General features: G+C 39.6%; 1 protein-coding gene across 1 annotated transcript in view; it reads right to left on the minus strand.

The window, feature by feature from the left end:
* The window catches only part of POU6F2 (POU class 6 homeobox 2), a 311,497-nt gene extending 289,834 nt beyond the window's left edge, over window positions 1-21,663 (minus strand). Inside the window, exon 1 of the mRNA XM_035319353.1 lies at window positions 21,618-21,663. The gene's annotated coding sequence lies outside the window, so the exon portion shown is untranslated. The remainder of the gene's footprint in view (window positions 1-21,617) is intronic.
* Window positions 21,664-22,374: the final 711 nt, after the last annotated feature.

A 22,374-nucleotide genomic window follows, 5' to 3' on the forward strand; every position in this document is an offset into this window, starting at 1 on the left:
ATATTTGCTGTTGCCACTGTTACAGCTATGTCAGACTCACTGATCACATTTTTCCCGATTGCTTCCCTTATCCTAGAGAGATAATTGTACACAATAAAGGCTAAACAACAGATATCTTCCAGCTGCCTGAAAACTTTAAGGAGAAAATTATCAAGGCAATTCTGTCCCAGGCATCCACTTGCCACTCAAAACAATGTAGCTTCTTAACCAAAGGCATGTAAGAATTCGTTTTAATCTGTGGAAATGTGAGCTATTTCAAAGAAATTAAAGAATTGCCTATAATGAGTATAGAGGACTAATAGTAGAAAGCATATTTTATAGAAAGGTAAATCCCATACAATTTTTAATCAAATTATTCAGGAGCTTTCTAATCACATTTTAAGGGTTTATCTAAATGCCAGGCAATTACAACTCAGCAGAAACAGAATAAAAACTCAGTGCAATTAACATTCAAAGTAGCTGCTAATTTGTCCATTTATTTGCAGCTCATGCAACTTCATAAGAGAGTTTGCCAGACTAACCTGTTTAGATATACACCCCTTGTGTCAGCAGAGTTATTAAAACAAACAATACATTTACAGTGCATCTTTCAATCTGCTAAAGCTGAGCAAAACCACATTTGAAGCTCTGAGACTCACACCCAGCAGTGTCCACTTTAAATAGAAAAATCTCATTGATTGCATGAAACCCAGGTCTCATTTTTGTCCATCGATTCCCCTGGTGACCTTCTGCAGCATCAAAGCCCAGAGCGAACCCAATCTGACCCCGACTTTATGTGCATTATTATATTGAGAGACAGGAGCTACTTACAGTCCATGCCATTGTCTCCGTAGATATGTAATAAAGTATTCTAGAACTGCTCCTGCAGAGAACACTTCATGCACTCGGCATTTCCTTTTCTCCGTCTCTCTCTCTCCCCTCCAATCTTAAAATTCTTCTCTTTGCTGTGCTGAATGCTTTTTTCCCCCTACAGTGGACAGCTCAAATGAGCAACTTCAGACTTTGACTAATACTCACATAACTCTCAGTAAACAACATCCTTCACACAGATCTATAACTAATAATAATGCTCTTTATTAAGCTCTCCTGTGAAACAATATGTCTAATAAAAGCTGCTCTCCATGCCGTTTTAATTATAATAAATCACCTTCATTATGATGCATACTTCAATATAACATACCTAATGCTTAGCTACCTAGGATACTACAATAATGAGGACAGAGAGTAGACACATCTTGAAGAAAGTTATTTACACAGACTGAAAAATTCTACAATACCCTACTGCTTTGCAACATGAATTTCAACAACTTTTATCTTACCTTACTGTTCATAACATCACAGCTGAGAAGAAAAAAAAAAAAACAAAACAAAAAAAAAAACTGAAAAATGCTGTTTACACAAATAACAGGACCTGAATACATCCACTAGCATGGAAAAATAAGCCCTCGCAGTGCAATCATTTCTCTATAAATGTATAAAAGTATTTTACCACCCTGTGCAACAAATCAGTGATGAGACTATAGGCTGTTGTGCGCCGGTACCTAGGGATTTCATGTCAAAGTCAACTTCCTTGGCAATCCCTAGGGAACTGCGCTGTGCACATTCTCATGAAAGGTGTGAAAATCTGATTTTCTAAAATGGATCAGTAATTCTCTATGAAGGGGAAAAGGATCGATAAATCTTTGCTAAGTAGATTGTAAAGGAAAAATTATTCTTTCAGTGACAGTACATTAGGATCCTCCAAACAATCTCAATAAACTAAAGACATAGCATTTCTCCACCAGCTACTTTTGACTTCTGATATATTTTTGTAATCTCAGATCATTCTGCAATGCACATACATTTATATTTGCTAAGCAATGTTCCACGTTGATGTTGATTTATGAGTATATGCCATTATAATGCTTGGCTGTGAGTAGAAAAAGAAAATTATTAGCTGCTTGTAACCTGATAGATGTGATACGAAGAAATGTCATTACACCCATGCACACATATATGTTTGTTACTATATCACTCTCCCTACCCACACAAATATTCTCTATCCTCTATACAAATATTTACTACACTGTGTGTATTTATATGACTTTTTGTTTCTGCACATAAATAGCTGCATTTCCAGGCACTGAGAGTTAATTATAACATATACAGCATCCGTAACTCTACTAGGTGCTTCACAGATCTGAAAGGTGTTCAGCTAGTTACTGAAGTAGCACAAGCCAACTGGCATTTACACTTTCAAATCAGATAGCCACCTTGTACTTAAACATGCAATTTTACATACCAGCAAAAGCATCATCTGCCTGAAGACAGCACGATAACACAGCCTACAGCGAGCAGTCCAAATGTTTTGCCAAATCAGAAGCGGGCTACACACACAACCAGAGGAATTCATTTGTCCTTTTTACACAATCTATCTCCTGCTGCAGAGAGTAAGAGGAGCCTGCTAGAAGCGTCTGTAGCATTGTTTCTGCGGCAGTGGTAACACGCACAATGTGGGCACGGAAATGGCCAGTCCAGATCTAAGTGCCAGTACAAAACTCAATGCACTGGGTTCCCATTCTACTCCTGGCTTTCCAAGCACAGAAGTATTCTGGGTGGTAATCTTTGAGGGGACGCGTGCTGGGGAAAGGAAAAAAGAGCTTTGTCCCTCTCGCTAATGCTGAGAAACCAGAGAAGAGAGAAGGTAGTCTTTAGCTGCCTGGAGAAGTCTACAGTCTGGAAACCAGGCAAGAAGGTTGTGGAATAAACATGGGAAATCAAGCCTAAGGATGTCCAGAACAAAGTGAGAAACCAAACCTGATGGGAAGACAGGTGGGGAAAAAAAGTTAACTGCTCTAAAACTACTTCAGGTTTGACTTGGACTTCCCCCAGAACAGATGAGTTTTGAACCTCATAACGCAATTCTGAATGTTTTAAGATGCAAAACTGTAGTGGAGCTAGTAACAACCCTAAAAACAAGCTCTGTATCTGATTAGATTTCTCTGGCATTGTCCTAGAAGACATCATCAATTATATGAGGCACTGGCTTTTCTGTATATAGTTTGACAGTTGAAGAATCCTGCTTGAACAGCTTTTTTTAGTTGTATAAGCTTGTCTTTTTGTTGGTTTGGGGTTTTGTTTTTTATAAGCAGGGCAATACACAGCAATACCTAGATGTTGCCCTAGGTCCCAGTCTAGAGTACATTATTAGAAGATATCCAAACAGACTGGGCAACAGGACTCTGTCACCTCTGAGAGAGTGTGCAGGTAAAATTATCTTCTCCCCCCAACCATCACTACCTCCATATCCACCAAAACGAATGAGATGGGAGTAAGCGGAACTACCATGGACAAAGGAAGATTATAAAGAAGAATAACACAAGTGGCACGTCAATCCCTGATGAAGTCAATGCATATCACTGTCATGAAGGGCAAAAGGATAAAATTAGGTTCCTTTGGATTGTCAGCTCTCATTGTTACCATGAAGGACCACATGAGATGACATTCAGTAGCCCCCTGCAGGTTCTCCTCAGACTTGTGTATTTTGAACTCTTTCACTGGGGCTCCCTAAAGTACTTCACGCACTTCAGATTGTGAATCTTCACAACACCTCCAGCAGATTCATCCTCCAGGTACAGCATGGAATAGAAATAAGGTCCCCACACACACTACACACACAGTATTGGGTATACAGAGTGGCTGGGTTAATGTTTCAAAGTTGGATGCTTCATCCACTCTAGTCTGAAATATAGATCTAGATGACAAGGTCAAAACCACACAAGGAAGGAGGGCCAGGCTAGTTGTTCCCTTTTATTCTAAAGGCACAGGGACACACCTGAAAGACAGAAGGATGTAGCTAGTAAGCAGAAGCCTGTGGCAAGCACCCATCAAAATGGGGCTCTGGTCCATGCAGATATACACACACACACACAATAGTTTACATGGTCTTATGCTTCTCAGATACCCCAAACAATTTTTAGATCTCAGAAAGAAATATGAACTTGTCTTCTTTTACTATAGGTTCTGGAGAGGGGAATAAAAAAAAAAAAAATCTTCACTGAAACCAAACCATGGAGGTAGTCAATCTCCCTGTAGCATCACAAATCAGCATTACAGAAACAAAAATCAGAAAAGGCCTAATACTGTTTGCAAAGAAGCACTCTCCTGCCTCATTTTTTAAATAAGAATTTGCCTTGCTAAGTAGTAGGTCATGAGAAAGCACAGAGGTGGGGTGTAACAGCTGTATTTCAGGCCATACATCCTACTGAATAAATCCCGTTCTTTCTGTGTGTACCCTGCACTACATATCTGAGGACAGCCTCCTCCTGAAGTTACAGTTCAGATCCATGCCCAGTACTCCTGCTGCGACTAACTGACCCAGAGTAGCATGAATCACTGGTTTTAGTCTGTAAGCATTTATTCATACTGTTCTCTAACCCACACAGCTAGCACCTCCAGGTGTTTGTTTTCCTCTGTTGTTCACAGAAATGGATTTTTATTTCATTCAGAGTGAAATAGTTCTGGGGAAAATGCAGGTAACATCACTTGCACAGAAAAGTATTTTTCTTCATTTTTCCTAATTTCACAGAACAGGAGAACAGTGGCTATATTAAACACTTCCCCATATCTGAAATTTGGTTATAGTCTCCCCACAAAGGGAACAACACTTACAGCTCCCTGTCTGCCTAGGCAAAATGAGCCTGTTGCTACTGGATTAGAGGGATTTGGGTAAGGAAAGTGATAAAGAACTTCACTTTTTTATTTTTTCATCTCCTCTCATTTTTTTATTTTTTTTTTTTCATATTCAGACACCATGTACATTCTGAAAAATACTGAAACTTCTCAGTTTTGCTCTAGCACAACTTTTTTTTTAAGCTACCCATTTTTGCCCTTGACAATTTTACCCTTTCACAAACCGTACAACAAAGGCTGAAGATTCGGAGTCCCTGTTTCTGCTCCTGGAGTAAAATGCCATGGAGGCCAATCCCAAGTGTTGGGCACTGCCCAGAACGGAGTGTTAGCATGATTACAATCGAGACAAATCATGACTGTCTGTACCCACCCCTTTGAGATTACCTATCTATTCCTCATCTGCACTAGCAAAGTCAGATACCAAATGGTATGGATCTCTGGTGAGAGATATCATCTCCTAAAATGTCTAAACACCAAAGGAAACACACACACCTTCAAAGGTCAATGCTTGTAACTTAGCACAAAAGACCAAATCCTACACCCAACAAAATACAAAATTCCCATTGCTTTTTAAGGAGGGGAGACTGCATCCAGGAAATTCAGGTGAGCCCTTCTCATCAAAGGGAGGCACATGCAAACACTGCATCAGAGGATGAGGCTCTTCATTTATGTCATAAAACAGCCACAACAAATTATGCCAGTGGTCCAACTGGCAAAATTAGCATTAGAATGGGCACCTTAGGATGCATTTTTCAGAATATCATGAGTTTCTTCCAGCTACACATTATAGCAGTGTTTTTAACTCATTGTCCCAAATAAATTAAGGAGATTCATCAACTGAATTATCCTCTGAACCCCTATGTGGATGCTATATATATATCACATATACACATGTGCAGTATTCCAGGATATATTTCTATAATAAATGCCTAGAAAGTTTCAGATGAGAACTCTTCTGTATCACAAGCTAAAAATTGCATTTGTATTCAAAGGCATGTTACACTCATGATAATACAACTAGACAATGTGAATTTTCAAATTAAATTATGGAGCAATCCTGTAGCAAGGAATGAAACTTACTTACCCTCTTAATGTCACTTGATTTCACATGATTTCTCAAAAAAGCCTACTTAAAACTTGGTACGCCATAGCTCACCACAGAGAAACCAAGGAATGAGGCATGGCAATGCCACATTTTTACATTGCACATTTTGCAAATGGACTTCATGGAACCTGCATGACAACGTCCACTTGGAATGGCCTGAAAGGTATTCTTTCATTCATTAAAAAAGAAAAAAAAAAATTAAACTGCCATCAGAGTGGATGAGTTTAGGCACATTTCCAGTGCAGTGCTACTGTCACCCTGAAACACTGCACTTGCTTTTGTCAGTTTTCAAAGAACAAACTTAAGGTGAAGAGTCTGGGAGGAGGACTTTAAGTGTTTTGCAATTCTGCTCTATCACCTGCTTGTGTTATGCACCTTCTGTAGCCACCCTCAGGTTTGGCTAGCTAACCATTAACACTAAGCAAGTAAATATAAGCAAAAAAATATACTAATTACCAAAGCCTATATATGTTTTCATAACCATACATCTCAGCTAAATTGGATGGATGCTCTTGACCTCTCTTTCAGTTGCTTACTCAGATGATCTGGTTTGAAAGTATGAGAAGTTTAGAAACTGAAGAAATACCTTAGCAGGCAGATCCTCTGGAAAACACCTTGAAAAATCCCTGGGGACTACAGATTGCCAAGCACTTTTGCAGAACAGGCCACATCACTAAATCACATTATTTATATTAAATTCATCAGACTTTTACATCAACGTGCTTAAATCTATTGAGATCTCTAATCCTGACGAACATTTAAGAACTTCATTCAGAACACTGACATCAGTAGAAGCAGGTTCACTGTATCCTGTATATAGATTCGGGCAGCAATTCTTAAGACTCGCAAAAGCAGCAATCTTATTTTAATTAAAATCCTGTTAGAACGTCCACAATACTTCATAATGAGCAAACTCCCTAGACATATTTGCAATAGGCTTAGGCGATGCTAATTGAATGCCATATTCATAGACATTTGAGGCTGGAAGTAACCATCTTTGTCTCATTAAAATTAGCTTCAAGATACAGAAAGATTTACCTAGGCCCTTCTTTCCCCCTCTTCCCCCCCCCCCCCCCCCATTCATTTCTCCCCTAACCTGCTAGCATCGCAGCCCATATCCACACAAATACTTGTGATTATGTCACCAGCCCTACCACCCCTGCTGAAAAAACACCTAAGACTTCCTTCATGGGCACAATCTGTTGTTCCCAGGTTAAGATGAAGAATTTCCAAAGCCATGAGTTAGGAAGAGCAGGAGTTTGGGCAGAGAAAGTTTCTCTCTGGGAAGACAAACTTGCTGCTGGCTCTCTGAGCAGGTTCTGCTGCCCTACCAAGGCCAGCAATACCTAACTGGTAGCCCTACATAACAGGTTCTAACACAATAAGCAGTGTGTGTATTTGAAATAGAAATGGGTTGGCGATGAATTTTTTGTAACATCATTTAACTTCCCTTGTCTACCTATCACACTACCACTGCGTTAGAGTGCAGCACAATTTAAGAACACGCAGAGCATCAAAGCAAGTAGAACAGGAAAGAGTGAGCATTTTGTTCAAACACCAAGGCCTTTGGAAATGGCTTATCTGTTAAGCTTTCTCTTTCCTCCTCTTCCTCCCCAGAGTAGCAGCATGAAAAGTCAGAAAGCAAGGCTGTTTATAAACCAAACTGAAACAGTTCAGCTCTGTTTTACTAACCAAGCAAAACAGACAAATGGCTGAAAAAAGGGGAACTTTCAGAAGGGAAAAAAAGTGAAGTAATGCTGTTGCTGGCAGCCCTGCAGTTCATGCAAGGAATGTCTTTAAAAGGCTGAGGAAGGATAACTAGAACAGCCTCTGCAGAGTAAAGCAGCATCACAACACGCCTCCAGATTATTTCATGCACAAGGTTGACAAGTCTTTTAAATATTAAGGGCCATGTTCTACTGTAATTCCACACATGGGACTCCCATTAATGTCAGTGGGTGTTTCACACAAAGCACAAGAATAGAAAACAGCCCTTGGCATCTTTTAGTATTAAAGAAAAAAGATTTCAATAAGTTTACTTAATCCATCAAACTGGCAGACTCGAGCATTAGCTCCTGTGATAGTGCTGTCAATGCTTGGTCAAGCCTAAAAAAACCTTCAAGCTTAAGCAAGTCTTGACACAGCACAGAAGCAGAAGCTCAAGATGGCCAACTGCAGGAAGTAAATAAACTTTTAAAAGCAAAGAGAATAAAGGATTAAAGGATAAAGAAAATTATTTTCCCCTTTTATATCAACTTTTTCCAGAGAAGAAATACGTTTCTGAAAAAGAAAAAGAAAACCTGAGCCTGGCACACTGGGTGGAAAAAGAGAAATGGAGACAAGTTTAGGGGCTGAGGGGGAGCGGGAAGTAGAGTGTAGCTTCTAATCCTGCTAAAGGAGCGTTGCATTGACTTTATTGCGTTAGAGGCATAAAAACTTTTTGATCAAGCAAAAGCTGGTCTCCTTGATAGCCTGTAGTAACTGGAGTTAAAGGTCTCACTACACATCCCTAGTACATGGGAAAAGTGGATTTATGCCCAAAAGTGTATTTTGCTGCGAGATGCTTGCTGTCAGATACCCAGTCAGAGCTTTATCAAATACCTGCAAGTGGGGACAAGCGTGAAAGGACTCTGCTGGCACCTTGCCTCTTATAACTCACCTACCCCCCATACTCCCAGTAGGAACAGTCTTGACCACCAGTCAATACCATGTTTTTCATTTTAATTTTGGTTTATAGATCATACAAGGCCAACATACTTGTTAGCCTAGACTTTTGTTGGTTTGGTGGCTACCACTGCAGGTGGAATGCTATTGGCTCTAGGAGACTATACCTCACGATAATTTAAGTGACCTAGATGCATTGAAAGATAGTAGAGCTGCATCTAAAACATTAGGTCCTATTCTCACTGCCTTATTTAGTGTCCATCTGGTTCAATTATCACTTAGGGGCACACTGTGGGATTTCTGTATCAAAGAAACTGACACAAGTATATGGTCTGGCTGACAATTTAGCTGGACAAGCCTGTTGAAACCATGTAAACTTATAGGATACATGGCATTAGTAGTCTGACCTTGGTACATAAAAGATTTGAGACAATTTAAAGTATATTACCATCACGCAAAAAAAAGGAATTTGAAGAGAGCAACAGGGTAGAGGTCCAGGTAGTTTTTGGACAGCGTTGTGCAGGCTCTCTTTCTCCCTCTGGATATATCGATATACTATATTTATAGCAGTAAAAGCATGTGAGCACAAAAAACATTTGAAGATAAAGTTTAAAAATACTACAGAATGACGAGAACAAACTTGTTCTGCCTTTATTTCTTTCTTCTAATTCAGTATGCAGCCAATTTGTTTGCACCCATCACTTTAGCACATGGCAAAGCATAGCAGTCTTCATGCTCTACTCCCTCCTCATTCAGTTACTTTTGGGGTGAACTCCCTCTTACTCACCATCTTTCTTCCCTGTGTGGTTACATCAATCTCTCCTTGGATTGCTATTGAGGAAAAGCAATTGTCCAGAAGTGGAAGTTACATGCAATTCTGAACGGGGCAGCTTCCCAGCATTCATTATAATCAATGGAGTCTCTTTCATTGACTTCTGTAAGAGATGGATCAAAGCAAGACCCTTTCTTTAAGGTCCTTCTGAACAAATTTCACTTGAAAACACCAAGACACTTCCTGCCAGGAAATCTACAGAGAATTCAGGCAGAACCCTGTTTTCAGTTTCACAACAAACTCAGATTAAATGAATTGCCTTCTGTGGCTTTCCAGTGTCAATTCCAATTATGGTAAATGCTGTGTAAACCCTAGGCTTAAAAAATACATCAAGAAAAGTAGGGTGAAGGTCAGCATGCATGTGGGAAGCACCACAATTTTAGCTTGAATTCCTTTTGAGATAATGATCCTCAAACCTACTTTGTTAACAATTCAGGGAAGGTAGAAAGGTTACACTAAAAGTGGTTTAAGGAAATCTTTATAAGAGGTAAAGGCAAAGGCACGGCAGAATACTAGTGACATCATCCTAGCGACAAGCTCAGAAGGCAAAGTCACCCTTAACTATTTCCTCAGTAATCCACAAAAAAATGCATATTTAAATTCATGCCCACTGAATTCAGTAGGGAACTGATTACATATACAATGGCCTTTACTGGAACAGCCCATGTTTTTGTGAATAGGCACTGATGTGAATTCCCAACAACTTCAGTACTACGTGAACAACTGCAACTTAAAAACGTGAATCCACACTAGAAGATCACTCATTTGGACCACCGAGAACTCAGTTCTAAAACAACCCTCCTCCCTTCCCTTTCCTCACAAATGTAGTCCTGTCAAAACCAGTGGGACAATTCCCATGAGGAGAGACTGTCTCTGGAAAGGTTTTCATCATTGCTCAACAGCCACACTAGATCACGGCAGGAAAGCTTGATCTAGCTAAATTCCTATCGGGCATAGGCTTCTTACAGCAATCTTAACAGTTTCTCCATCTCTAGACTCTACCCAGTGCTCTAGGGAAAAAAACGAATCAAGTATCTAACTAAACTGTCAGCTTGAGTATATAAATTAAGTATATACATTCCTTATAAACAGAACTCCTAATAGTACATTTAAATTATAACTTGCACTTTTACAGCATCCCCATGGAGTTCATTTTAAAAATGAATGAATGAAATAATGCCAGTAAGGCTACAGAATTTCTCATCCACACCCCCTACACTGGCTTATCTGGTTTTAATGTCTAGGACTTACACAGTTGCAAACTATAGCTGCTTAAATGACAACTATTGTTCACTGCATGATATTTGGTGAAATAAATGCTCAAGTATAAAATCCATTAGTGCCACATACCCAATACATTGCATTTGCAAAGGCATAGTTTGGGGAGGAGGGAAATTCCTCTCCCCAGATAAATACAGCTTTTAAAGTTTTTTATTATTATTATTTTCTTTCAACAAAACATCTATTTTTTTGGAACATCTCTATCTGCTAGTATCTTGAAACTCAATGAAATACCTCAAGGCAAGTATTTGTTCTCTATTTCCTGTTGGAACAGTGCAAGAATGTTCTTTGTGTTATTTGAAGCAAGCAGCAAAGATGGCAACAACACATGGGTGACTTCACTTCCTTGGGGAAAAAGAAATTCCAAAACATATTTAATATACATTTATATTCTGTATAATTAAAGAGGCATCCCAAAGAGAACAACAGGCACTGTTGAGAGAGTAAGAGAAGTAAGAGAAACTATATACCAAATTCTGTTTCTCTGTGGTCTTTTCCAAGCAGTTCTGAAACCAATTGTGCTACCACCTGCCATAAAAAAAAAAAAAAAAAAAAAAAAAAAAAGTTTTCCTGGGTTTCTGCCACTCCTGGAAAAGGAATAAACAGTAATTTGGATGAAGATAGCTTCCTTTTGCAATGCTTCATTTGCTCTATGATCCCAAGCTGAGTGAGAATCAGCATAATTATATTGAGAGTAAAGACATTACAAAGAATTGTGTTTTAGAAAATAAAATATTCTTAGCATATTTGCGAATGGTCTAGCCTACCTCTGAATGAAAATTCAAATGCAGGGAACAAAAGCAGGGTAAGTAAAGCCATACTTTCGTTCACTCAGTAAAACTGTGATTACCTCTTTTTCCCTTCATGAAATAAACTACTACTCCTCTAAAGTCAATTTGCAAGAGCCTCAGTTTATGGAAGGGGAAAAAAAAAAAAAAAAAAAAAAAAAAAAAAAAAAAAAAAAACCCTCTCCCATAAGAACATTCGAAACAAAACCTATCCAGACAAAACACCCAGAACACCCAGTTTCCCTGTTGCTTTATGCTAGGGTGGGAAGAGAAAAAAAACAAAACAAAACAAAAAAAAAAACAGTTGTCTGCTACATTAGTGAAAAATAACTTCTGAGAGTTGGACACATGCTGAAATGTTTCAGTTGAAATCCAACTCTGAGAAATTTTTTAAATGTTTTCAACACATCAGCATGAAGCATCGACCTAGTTGGAATCACTTAGATCTAAAGCAAATGCACTGATTGTTTTCACAGCATGCTTTTCTTCTTCAAGCTGCAACAGGCAGACTGGCAACTGCTGTTCGGAAAGGTTTTCAGCCCCCCGCCTTGGTTTACTGTAGCCTATGACACAATCAATACCAAGGTTAGAAGGCAGAGGAAGCTAAGGAAAGATTATGAAGATGAGGTGAGTGACAGAATTACCTTACAGGATTTGTTCTCTCTTTCTGTCTCACCTTGAGTCTTTTCTGCTGCAGACAAAGATGGAGAACCATCCTGATCCCCGTGCTCTGGAAGGGGGCAGGTATGGTCAGGAGGTTGCACAGTGTGACCACAGACAGCATTCTGTGCAGTTTGGAATATTCTGTCTAACAGATACAACATGAAAGAAGATCCTGCCAGCAGATATCTTTTACTTTGGCAGGGTGGAATGGAGACATTGCAAAAGAAAGCTTTTCTTTCGTTAATCAGTATAATTAGCATACACATCGAGAAAAAGTAAGCAGTAAAATAAAGCTTGAGCATTCTCCTTTAATCATTTCACCTCTACCCAGCTGGTGCCATCTGCAGGCATCTCTGCTCCAGCCCATCCAGTAGGGACCACCATCTTCTAAACAACCCCCCTCTCTTTGCACTAGTACATAACGCAAGAGCACCTCAGACACTAAACCTGATTAATATGCCACAGCACAGATCAGTTTTGCTGCTGTGTTATAAAGGTCTTAGCTGCTTTCAGTTGTTCAGATACCACATAATTACAGAATTTTTACTGTACCCCTAACAATTTTAATACAGTGTTGCTCTTGTTGGATTCTTCATGATGGAAACTGAGATTTTAAGCCCCTTACTGGAAATACCATGCTTTTATTCTGCTTTATCCTGCCACCAGTTCATGGGGATAAGTGACTGAGCTTGAACTTACTGCTGTAGCGCAAGAAGGGGTGGAAAAAAACTGTTCTTCAAGGGGAATTAGAAGTGGAGAAGGCCCCGCTTAAGCCAAGGTTTATTCTTTTCAGTTAAGCATACAGAAGAATCCCAGGAGAAAATCATATTTGGACACTAATAGCATGCAGCAGCCAGAACTTTGCTGGGATCCAGTCAATCCACGTTTATATTTTAAAATGATAAGAGATAAGAAATGGAATGGAGAACAGGAAAATCATGGTTTTTTTGTGTGTTTTTTGTTGTTGTTGTTGTTGTTGTTGTTGTTGTTTTCCCCTTTTAGTGACATGAATTTTATATAGTTAAGTGCTCTATGGCACAAGCAAACAATTTATTGTAGATTATGTAGATTCAAGCTCAGTAGGTCACTCCAAGCAGGACAGGGCTCCTTAGACCCATTGCACAGGCTTACATATGTGCCACTCCATAGCGATAATGGAATTAATCCCACTACAGACGTTTTATTTGCAAACAGTTGCAGCACCATTATCTGTGCTCTGCCTAGAAGTATGGGCTTTGTGCAGTTCTTCATGTCCAAACAGGTAGAAAATACAGCACAGACCCAGAGGAAAACACAAGCTAGCAGACCATAAACGACAAGCCCTCCAATCTGCATTGTCATGTTTCAGACTGGCTCCTTTATCTTGGGCCTGAGATTAAGGGGAGCTGCCAAAGTAAGACACCTTGCTCTCCTAGAGAGCAGCACAGGATGGATCAGTGAGGAAGGACTTTATTATATATATTTGTAACCTTTTAATAACTTGATAGTAGGATGGGCAGCAGATGAAGCAAGGAGCTGCAGCAAGCAGCCCATGAGCAAGGGGAGGCACAGGACCTCCCACCGCTGCCACACAGCCACAGCAAGGGCTGGCTGACCTCTCCATGCCCATCCTGCAATGCCTGAGCCACCCAGCCTGGTTGTGGCACTCACTCCTGTCCTCCTTTTCTTCTGCAATGACCCAAAGTTTGTTTCAGCTCCCCCAATAGCACCTGTTGGATCCACTTCTCCATAGCTCTGTTTGACAAAATGCCCCTAAATGCCCCCTGGCTGCTTCCCCTTGGTCTGCTGTCACTCGCTGGGGCCCCAACAGCCCCAGGCCTTTGGGCCAGCTCAGGGGTCACCCTGGAGCCCTCCTACCATGCCTCATAAGGCCCCACCATGGGGAAACAAAGCACAGCCTAGGGCAGAAAAGCCAGCACTGTCACATGAGTTGCCAGTTCACAAAATTGGTCAGGGGAAAAAAAACACCCAAAGTTTGCTTTGCTTTATCTCCTATTTAGGAAAAAACATGTTCTGGCTGCAAGAGGCCTGTTGTCAAGTTGCCATCCACACTTCAAGAGGTTCCAGACACTAGACAGGAGACAAAAATATATATATATTTATTCAGCCCCGTGAAGCTAAAGGCTCTTCTTTTGGGGACGGTGTTCCCTATAGACGGATCTGTCACTTGACAGTTCATGATGAGGCAGTAAGTTTGGTAATTGTGCCATCCTGACATCTGAGGTTTCAATTAATCCTGCCTCAGAGAGGTTTCACAATTCACAGCATTTCCTCTCCTATATTATACTAAGTTGGTCAAATTTTGGGCAGGGAGACTGTCTTGGTTTTGGTGTTCATCTTCACAACAACCATTTTAAACTGATAACGTAACATGTAGGCCACAGACTTGAACTGAACATCTTCACTGGGTAAATTTTTGATACCTTTTGAAGAACTCTGAGAAACAATATGCAGGGGTGATACTATAAAAAACTACTCAGAAAACATGCAATCACAGACGTGACACTTAAGCATGCACATATTTACTGCATTACTATCCTGCTCAGCACCAGACTCAAAACACATCTCCCCATTTAAAATGTAAGGTATTTAACTCAGTCTCATGTGACAATTCAATGTACATGACTGAGTCTCCCACTTACCCCTCAAAATAACACAAAATACAGGTATTTACTTGATTAGGAGGTCCTCCTGCCCAGAAATTAATTTCAACTTCAAAAACTAAGACCACCAATTTTCAGTTACCCTTTAGCTGCTTCCTACCAGATGCAAGCAGGACCCTGCCTTTTGCTTGCAGCTGCACTATCAGAAACAAGATGGCAAAAGAACAAGTTTAAGCCCCTCATCTTTTGATGGCCATTGTAAACTCCCAGTACGTCCTGATGGGATACGACAGACACCAGTGCAAGGAGGGTAAAAGCAGATGGCAAAGCATCCTACTCCTTTAGGACCTGGTTCAGAGGCACATTTGCACATGGGGTCCCTTACAGAGGCACAACTTCACATAGTGATGTTCAGACTCTGCCGGAGGCCTCCTGGATCTCCTAAAAGATTTAATCCCAGACTCCTCTGGCACAGCACTGGCACCACCTTGGTTTCCTTTGAAACTCACAGCATTGACAAGCTTTCTGTGGTACTGGACAGCCAAAAGAGATCAATGAGGCTCCCTTTAAGCAGCTACTGGTACTTACAAGCAATGAGCATATTGGCACTTCCAGCCCTTGATATATCTTGGTATATTTTCCCAGGTATACCTTTGTCTGGATGGAATCTGGAAACATGTAGAAAACTACAAATAGAGGAGTTAAACTTTTTACTGTGAAGAAATTTCACAAACTATTGCCCGTTAAAAAAAAAAAAAAAAAAAAAAGTGTTTGTTATTACTTCATCATTACACACCATAGCAAGTCCAGCATCAGAAAATCAACGCCTTTGATTTCATAAAAGCTTGCCTAAAGAAAGAACAGTAAAACATATTAGAGCAGCCATTGTTGACAACAGTTAAAAACTAACCAACAAGCCTTGTCCAGACATCACCATGCATATATAGCAAAGAACTTCTTGTTGTGACGAACCACGTGACCAGAACTTGTAAAACAGAGTAGTAATTCTCAATCCATGAGAGCCAGTTCCAGGCTATACTAAGGAACATGACTTTTGAATGCAAAGCACTTGGCATGTTCTTAAAATAATGGTCAAAATGTGTTTCAGGCCAGATAAGTCAGAGGACTTCATTCACTACTAATTTTTTTTACGGTGCTTGACAGTGTAATATACAATCACTTCATTGTGATTACTATGAATTAATACTCGACGAAAGAAAAAAAGAGCTCTGTATAGCAGAGAAACATTTTTTCTAGATGCTTCTGTTTCCCCCACTACTCAACTCATTTAAGAATTACATAACAGTCAGTACTTATTCTGTGAATACTAATTTCATGGTATTTTTTTAAAACATTTGTTGGAGGGAGATTTATATCCTCATACAACAGATGATTCAGATTAAAAAACAAAACAACAACAAAAAACATACAAAGGCATCATTTCCAGTGAGATATATATATATATTTTTCCCATTTGAATATAAAACTATGCTATGAAGCACCTGTTCTCCTTAGATGGCGGAGAGTTAATGCATTTCTAGCCCTCAGTTCTGGTATACCGCTTAGGACAATGTTATTACACCAAAATATGACAGGCTATGGAAATTCACTTGCAAGAATTAACCTGCCTTCCAGTATTTCAAATATAGCATTTTAAACAAGTATTTCTGTTTACAACTGATATATAATGAAAAACACAATTCACCCTTCCTATCTTAAAAGTTAACGCAGTTCAATAAGACTTTCCAGTGTAGCTTACTGTCCTTGCCTTCCTTTATATATATATATATATGCAGAAACAAGGCTTAAAACAGTTCAGACTTTGATGTATATTTTTTCAAAATGCCTAAATTAGAGCAGATGAATGCCAAACTAAAAATTAAGTACCAGAAGATACACAGATACATATTAAGAAGAGTCTATCAATAATTATAGGCTGCAGGAGAAAACTTACTGACTCAAAATTACAAGATTCATGAAACGTGAGTACATCTGGAAAACTAAAAATTCTTTAAAAGTTTCTCTGTATTATTTAGCTGAAGGTGTGCCAGGCAATTCTTCCATTAAAATATGATAACACAACACTCCTCCAGTTACCAGAAATATGGTAGAGTTTTATATTGGCCTCCAAATCTAAAAATTAATAGATAAAAAAAGAATCAAGTCTCTCATTAAGGGGAGGCTTGTAATGATTTAATATCCTTTCAGGTAACATTGACTCTACGCTAATCCCTAAAAATTGGGAGAAGTGCTAATTTCCATTTGTGCAGCAACAATTTTTTTAACAGATGAAGGGGAAAGGAAAAAAATACCAAGAAGTATTTAAATCTGATCTTGAAAAGAAGTATCTTTCTCTTCAGAGGAATTCAATCAATGTATTAAGGTTCAACTACCTCCTACTTGGGCAAGGACTGTAAGCATCCTGAAGTCTGTCTGGAAGCTTATACACAGAGAGCATCTTAGATGATTATGACTTTTATTTGGCATAGGTGGCATTACAAACACATAGACAGATATTCTTAGATGTTCTGTAGAAACAAACGCATCACTTGCATTTGTTCCCATGGGATTTTCTGTTTATGCTAATCAAATGACATTGGGACAACTCAATATCAATCCCAAAGGTGTGTTCATGCTGCTAAGGGTGATTATGTACTTAAACAGAACAGAAAAAATCCTACTGCATGCAGTCTGCTGTGGAGATTCCCATGCTAACCTCATCTGTCTGGTCAGAGGTCAGGCCATATTCCAGAAAAGGCCCAAAGCACACCCTATGCTTTAAGAGCATGAGAAGCATCACTGAGTTTAGTGGGGCTTCTCCCACGCAAGCAGGGCTTGAAAGTTCTGTAACTAGAAAAACTTAATGAAAGAGATCCACTTTAGCCTGACAATACATCATTTGAGGTTTGCTGCTGTAGTAACTTTTAAGTACCACAGGGTCTTACTGTACTCAATTCAAGAAAGTGTGTATTAATACTACAATACTGCATTAATATTAAACCATTGTATTGAATATTGTACTAAGTGCGATATTTAACAGGAATCTTGTGTGGAATATTCTTGTCCCTCCTGAAGCAGTGAAAGGCTATGATTAAGTGCAGTTATTGCTGCAAAGCAAAAGGGAACAATAATAAAGATTTGTCTGTGGAAGACGAGGCTCTTCGGACCTCTGACAATGAACATATATCCAGGTTTTGCAGCAGTTATTTTTGAACTTTCTCCATGGTACATGTAGGATATTAGTTAATACATAGCTTTCTGAAGGTAGAAAGTTCTCCATGATCTCAGTCCTTCAAGATCCATGACAGCAGATCTGGAATTGTTCTCTCCTCAGCACTGACTCTGTGTACTCATAACTACCATAAACTCTCTGGGTGATATCAGCTAATGACTAAGTTCCTGTTGACCTCAGTGAAGCCAGGATTTTCATCCCTTGCCCACAGCCTTTTGTGAACAAGCTTAACAGAGCTTGTTCAAGCTTTCACAACACAGTAGATTTGGATAAATGCCCTGTGCTTTATCTATACAAATAAGTCTCCATTATGACATTCTTTATGCAGTACAGTAGGTTTTGCTGCTGCTTCTTTGTAGTCAGTTCATACTTGTTAAAAAGATTACACATTATTTCTAGAAAGGTAAAAACAGAAGAACTTTGGAACATTGAAGAACTCAGGTAAACAAAGTTGTCCCATTAGCAAGATAATTTCTCAACTGAAGAGGCATTGCTCTGCTAAAATAGTGATTAATTCTTTACCTTGGGATACATCCAAAGCCCATTGAATCTCGCCACAAACTTCAATAGATTTTTGGATTAGGCCCTAATTAGTATTTACACTTGGTCTGCCTGTGCTCATGATAAAGGTCTGTTTAGCAATACTGATAACAGCATGTTTAGCAGCAGTGTCACAAATACATCCATATGTGCAGCGTGCAATTTGAACACAAAAAGGTTATGTATTAAGTCAGTGGGAATAAATTTGGATCCTATTTTATAATCTAGCTCTCTCCATCTTGTTTGATACAGGAGTGGAGTGGGCTATTGTATCAGGTTTTGCTAGGAACAAGCAAATATGAAATGAATTTGTGCTTACTGTGAGCCACAGAAAGACTGGATGTGAAGTAATCCTAGTACACCTGAGCTCTTTCTACTGATGGAGCACCTGGGGAAAGCACCTGAGGGAGAACAATCTCCTAGATTGGAAAGATCACCCAGTGAAGACACAGGTGAATACAGGTGCTTCAGAGGCCAAACACAACCCCATATTCCTAAGCACAAGTCTTAACATACGTGAGCTATTACCTAATGGAGAAACATGGTAAAACAGCCTGCATTGATGCAGCTGCAGAACTACTTTTTTTCCCCTGCTGGCCTATAGTAGTGGGTATCCTGGCCAAACTCTAAATTAGAATTGGTGCACTTTCCTCTTAAACTCCATTTGTAATAATACACTCTCTACTTTCATATATACACTGCCATGTAAAGTCACTAGGCTCAACTATGTATTTTCCATTTCATCTTACAGGCAACGGAACGGTCAGAAGCAGGAGAAACATTGCATTTGCGAAACACTTCGGAATATACAAGTATACTAAAGAGAGATTCTTTAAGACAAATGCAGACACATTGACATAATATTATCAAAGAATAAAAGCCTTTGATGTAGAAGCCCTCTACAAGTAAACAGCAAAAAAACACTCATAGAGAAGACTAATTGTAAGCCCAACATACCTTCTGTTGAGAAGAAAGCTTGTTAGCAATATCATAATGCAAAATGCTTGACACAGGACAGCAAATTATGGATTCTCAAGATTATTCAGTTTTTGCTTGACTGTGATTCTGTTTAAGCTAGCAGGACTTTTGTAAGTGGTACTATGAGAACTGAGGTAACAGAAAGCATCCCTACACTTTGGCTTTCTTATCTTTGCTGTTGAAATGTCAAAACCTTCATCTAGGTGTCAGGAAAAAGAACCCACTACAAAAGTAAAAATTAAATCCATAACCCTGTATGCACTGGTGGAATAATTATTTTTGTTGATCATTTAAAAAGCAGTTTTCAAAACTCTGTATTGATATTCTACTTTTTCATCTGTGATTTTTATATTTTTTTACTGAAGGGGAAAGATGTATTGCTACCTATCAAAAAAATCCAGTCTTGACACTGTTTCCTCAACCTTTTGTACTGGGTCTGGCTGGGATGGAGTTAACTTTCCCTGCAACACACAGAGCTTTGCTCTGCACCTGTAGCTAGAACAGCACAGGTATCACACGAGTGTTGTGTCTACTGCTGAGCAATACTGGTATTGCCCCCCCCGGCCCCCCCCCCCCCCCGAGCCAGCAGGTAAGCAAGACATGAGGAAGGAACATCACCAGGGCAGCTGACCTAAACCAGCCAAAGGGATATTCCATACCATATGGTGTCACACTCAGCAATAAAAGGTGAAAAAAGGAAGAAGAGGGGAGGAGTGGGCTCTCATAGTGAAAACAGTTGTCCTCCTGAAACATGGCTACATGCATTGAGGCTCTGCTTCAAGGACATGGTCAAGCATTGCTTGTTGGTAGAAGTAAAGAGTAATTTCTTTCCTCTGCACTTCCACACAGCCTTTGTGTTTTTTTGTTTGTTTTGTTTTCCCCTATTCTCCTTTCCCTTTTGTTAAATTAATTAATAATTTTCCCTTAATAATTATTTTTCCTTTAACTAAATTATCCTTATCTCAACCTTTGAAACGTTTATCTTATTTTCTTCTTCCCCTCCTCTTTTGAGGAGGGGGAGTGAGAGAGCAGTTGTGGTGGAGTTCAGCTGCCTAGCAAGGTAAAAGCACTACACCTCTAAACAATAATCCATTGGAAAGTCAGTACAAAAACAAAGAAAAATAAACCACTTTTTCTAAATTTGTACTACATGGTGAAGTACAGACTACATATTTATTACAGATCTCTGATCTGTATTCCATAACTCTGATTTAGGAAGCCATTCAGAGAGAAATTATAATCTTTAACAATGATTGCCCAAATATTTCCAAACTAAAGACTGTTCACAAGAGTCTGCAGCAGCTCATAGATTGCCTACACTCCACAGGCAATTAGCTTCTCCCTCAACATAACACAGATGAATTTAACTATCACATTTCCTCTAGCATTCCCCATACATCTCATACAGAGAGACTTGCCTGCAAAATTAAAACTCAGTGAAGCTGTAACCATGCTTAGTCCTCTCCCAGTGTCTCTCAACTTTGAGAAACTTGTGAAGAACACCAATCAATTTATCTTATATTTAAGATCAATGAAAGGGTTCATTGATCATTCATTGCCATTAGCAAACAGATACACCAAAGCACATCACAACACAAAGTTTTGGAAGGCCTGTATAAATACATTTTTTTCCTTCATTTCTGATTTATAACTTCTTGTCAGCTCTTAGGACACTCTCTAAGTAAATAGATTCTTGCACCTGAGTCTATTCTCATACAATTTTAAGACCTGGGCCTTAACGTAGAACCTGTTATCACAGGATGGAAACTCCTGGCTGAAACACACTAATCTTTCTGCTGCTCTTAACCAGTTTTTTAAAAAAAAATCAGACAGACGTGCAGCAAACACTGACCCTATTAGAATCAATGTGACATTTACGAGTTATTTCATGTGTACTAGGAGATACCTTGCAATCCAGAAATATTAGCATTAGCCCAGGTATACACAAACAGTACCTATCCCTGCAGCTGTGTTTATATGTACCTGAGCCGAGAAACACCAAGAGCAGTACAAGCCCAGAACAGCCTCAAGACACAGCATTAAAACCAAGCCTGCAGTTGCTTTGCCAGAAGGTCCCAATAGCTTAAGGCAGACTCAGCACCATCTTATTTGTGCCCCAGTATCAGTTTGCATGTCTGGTATCAGTCACCAAACAGCACCAGGACAGAGAAAGGAGAGTGGGGAATCGTACAGCTTACCCTGCCTCCAGCAAGTCAGCTCCCTGCTGCTGAGGGCACTCACACAGAGGACGTTTACCTACCTCCTCTGCTCTTTCACTCTATCTTCAGTCATCTCATGATTTTCATTCCCCCTCAGTGTACCACACAACACAACCTACACAAGTCCACTCAGCCTTCCCATTTCAGCACACAGTTGCAAGCCCCAGGCTGGTGTCACAGCTGACTACTCGAGCTTCCTCTGCCACAGGCCCCACTTACCCTGACCAGCCTCACCTAGCACCGTCACTCCCTACTCAGTGCCAATGTTGCAGCCCTTCCCCAAGCCCACCAGTGGCCAGTGTCCCAGCAGGACATCTTACCTTCCTCGTCATAACTGCCCCACAGTGGGGCCTGGGCTCAGGCAGCCTCAGACTGGGCTTGCCCTGCTCCCCATCCCTCAGGGAGCAGACCCCTCACTGTGTAAATGTTTTCACCTCATCTGATATAAATGTCCTACACATTTTTGCGTAATTAAGATCTACCAGGTCAGCCTGTGCTTCCTATATATTTTTAGCTTTTCTATAGAAGTTTAAAAGAGTTATGCATATGAATAAGCTTACCAATGACCAAGAAGTCATCAGGTAAATGCTACAAAAAAAAACCCTGGGCCTAACATTTTACAGCATAACAAGTAAAGAAGGTGACATCACTGCACAGGCTTGCAAATGTGGAAGCGTTAGGAAAAAAAATTACCTACGCTAAAAAATTTGCCATGTATTTTGTAATTGCATGTCCTACATTCTCCACACCCTTGAGGTAAAGAACCAATTTTTGAGTCTCCATACCTAGTATTTGCTG

The sequence above is a fragment of the Oxyura jamaicensis genome, chromosome 2, assembly GCF_011077185.1.
Source record: "Oxyura jamaicensis isolate SHBP4307 breed ruddy duck chromosome 2, BPBGC_Ojam_1.0, whole genome shotgun sequence".
NCBI lineage: Eukaryota > Metazoa > Chordata > Aves > Anseriformes > Anatidae > Oxyura > Oxyura jamaicensis.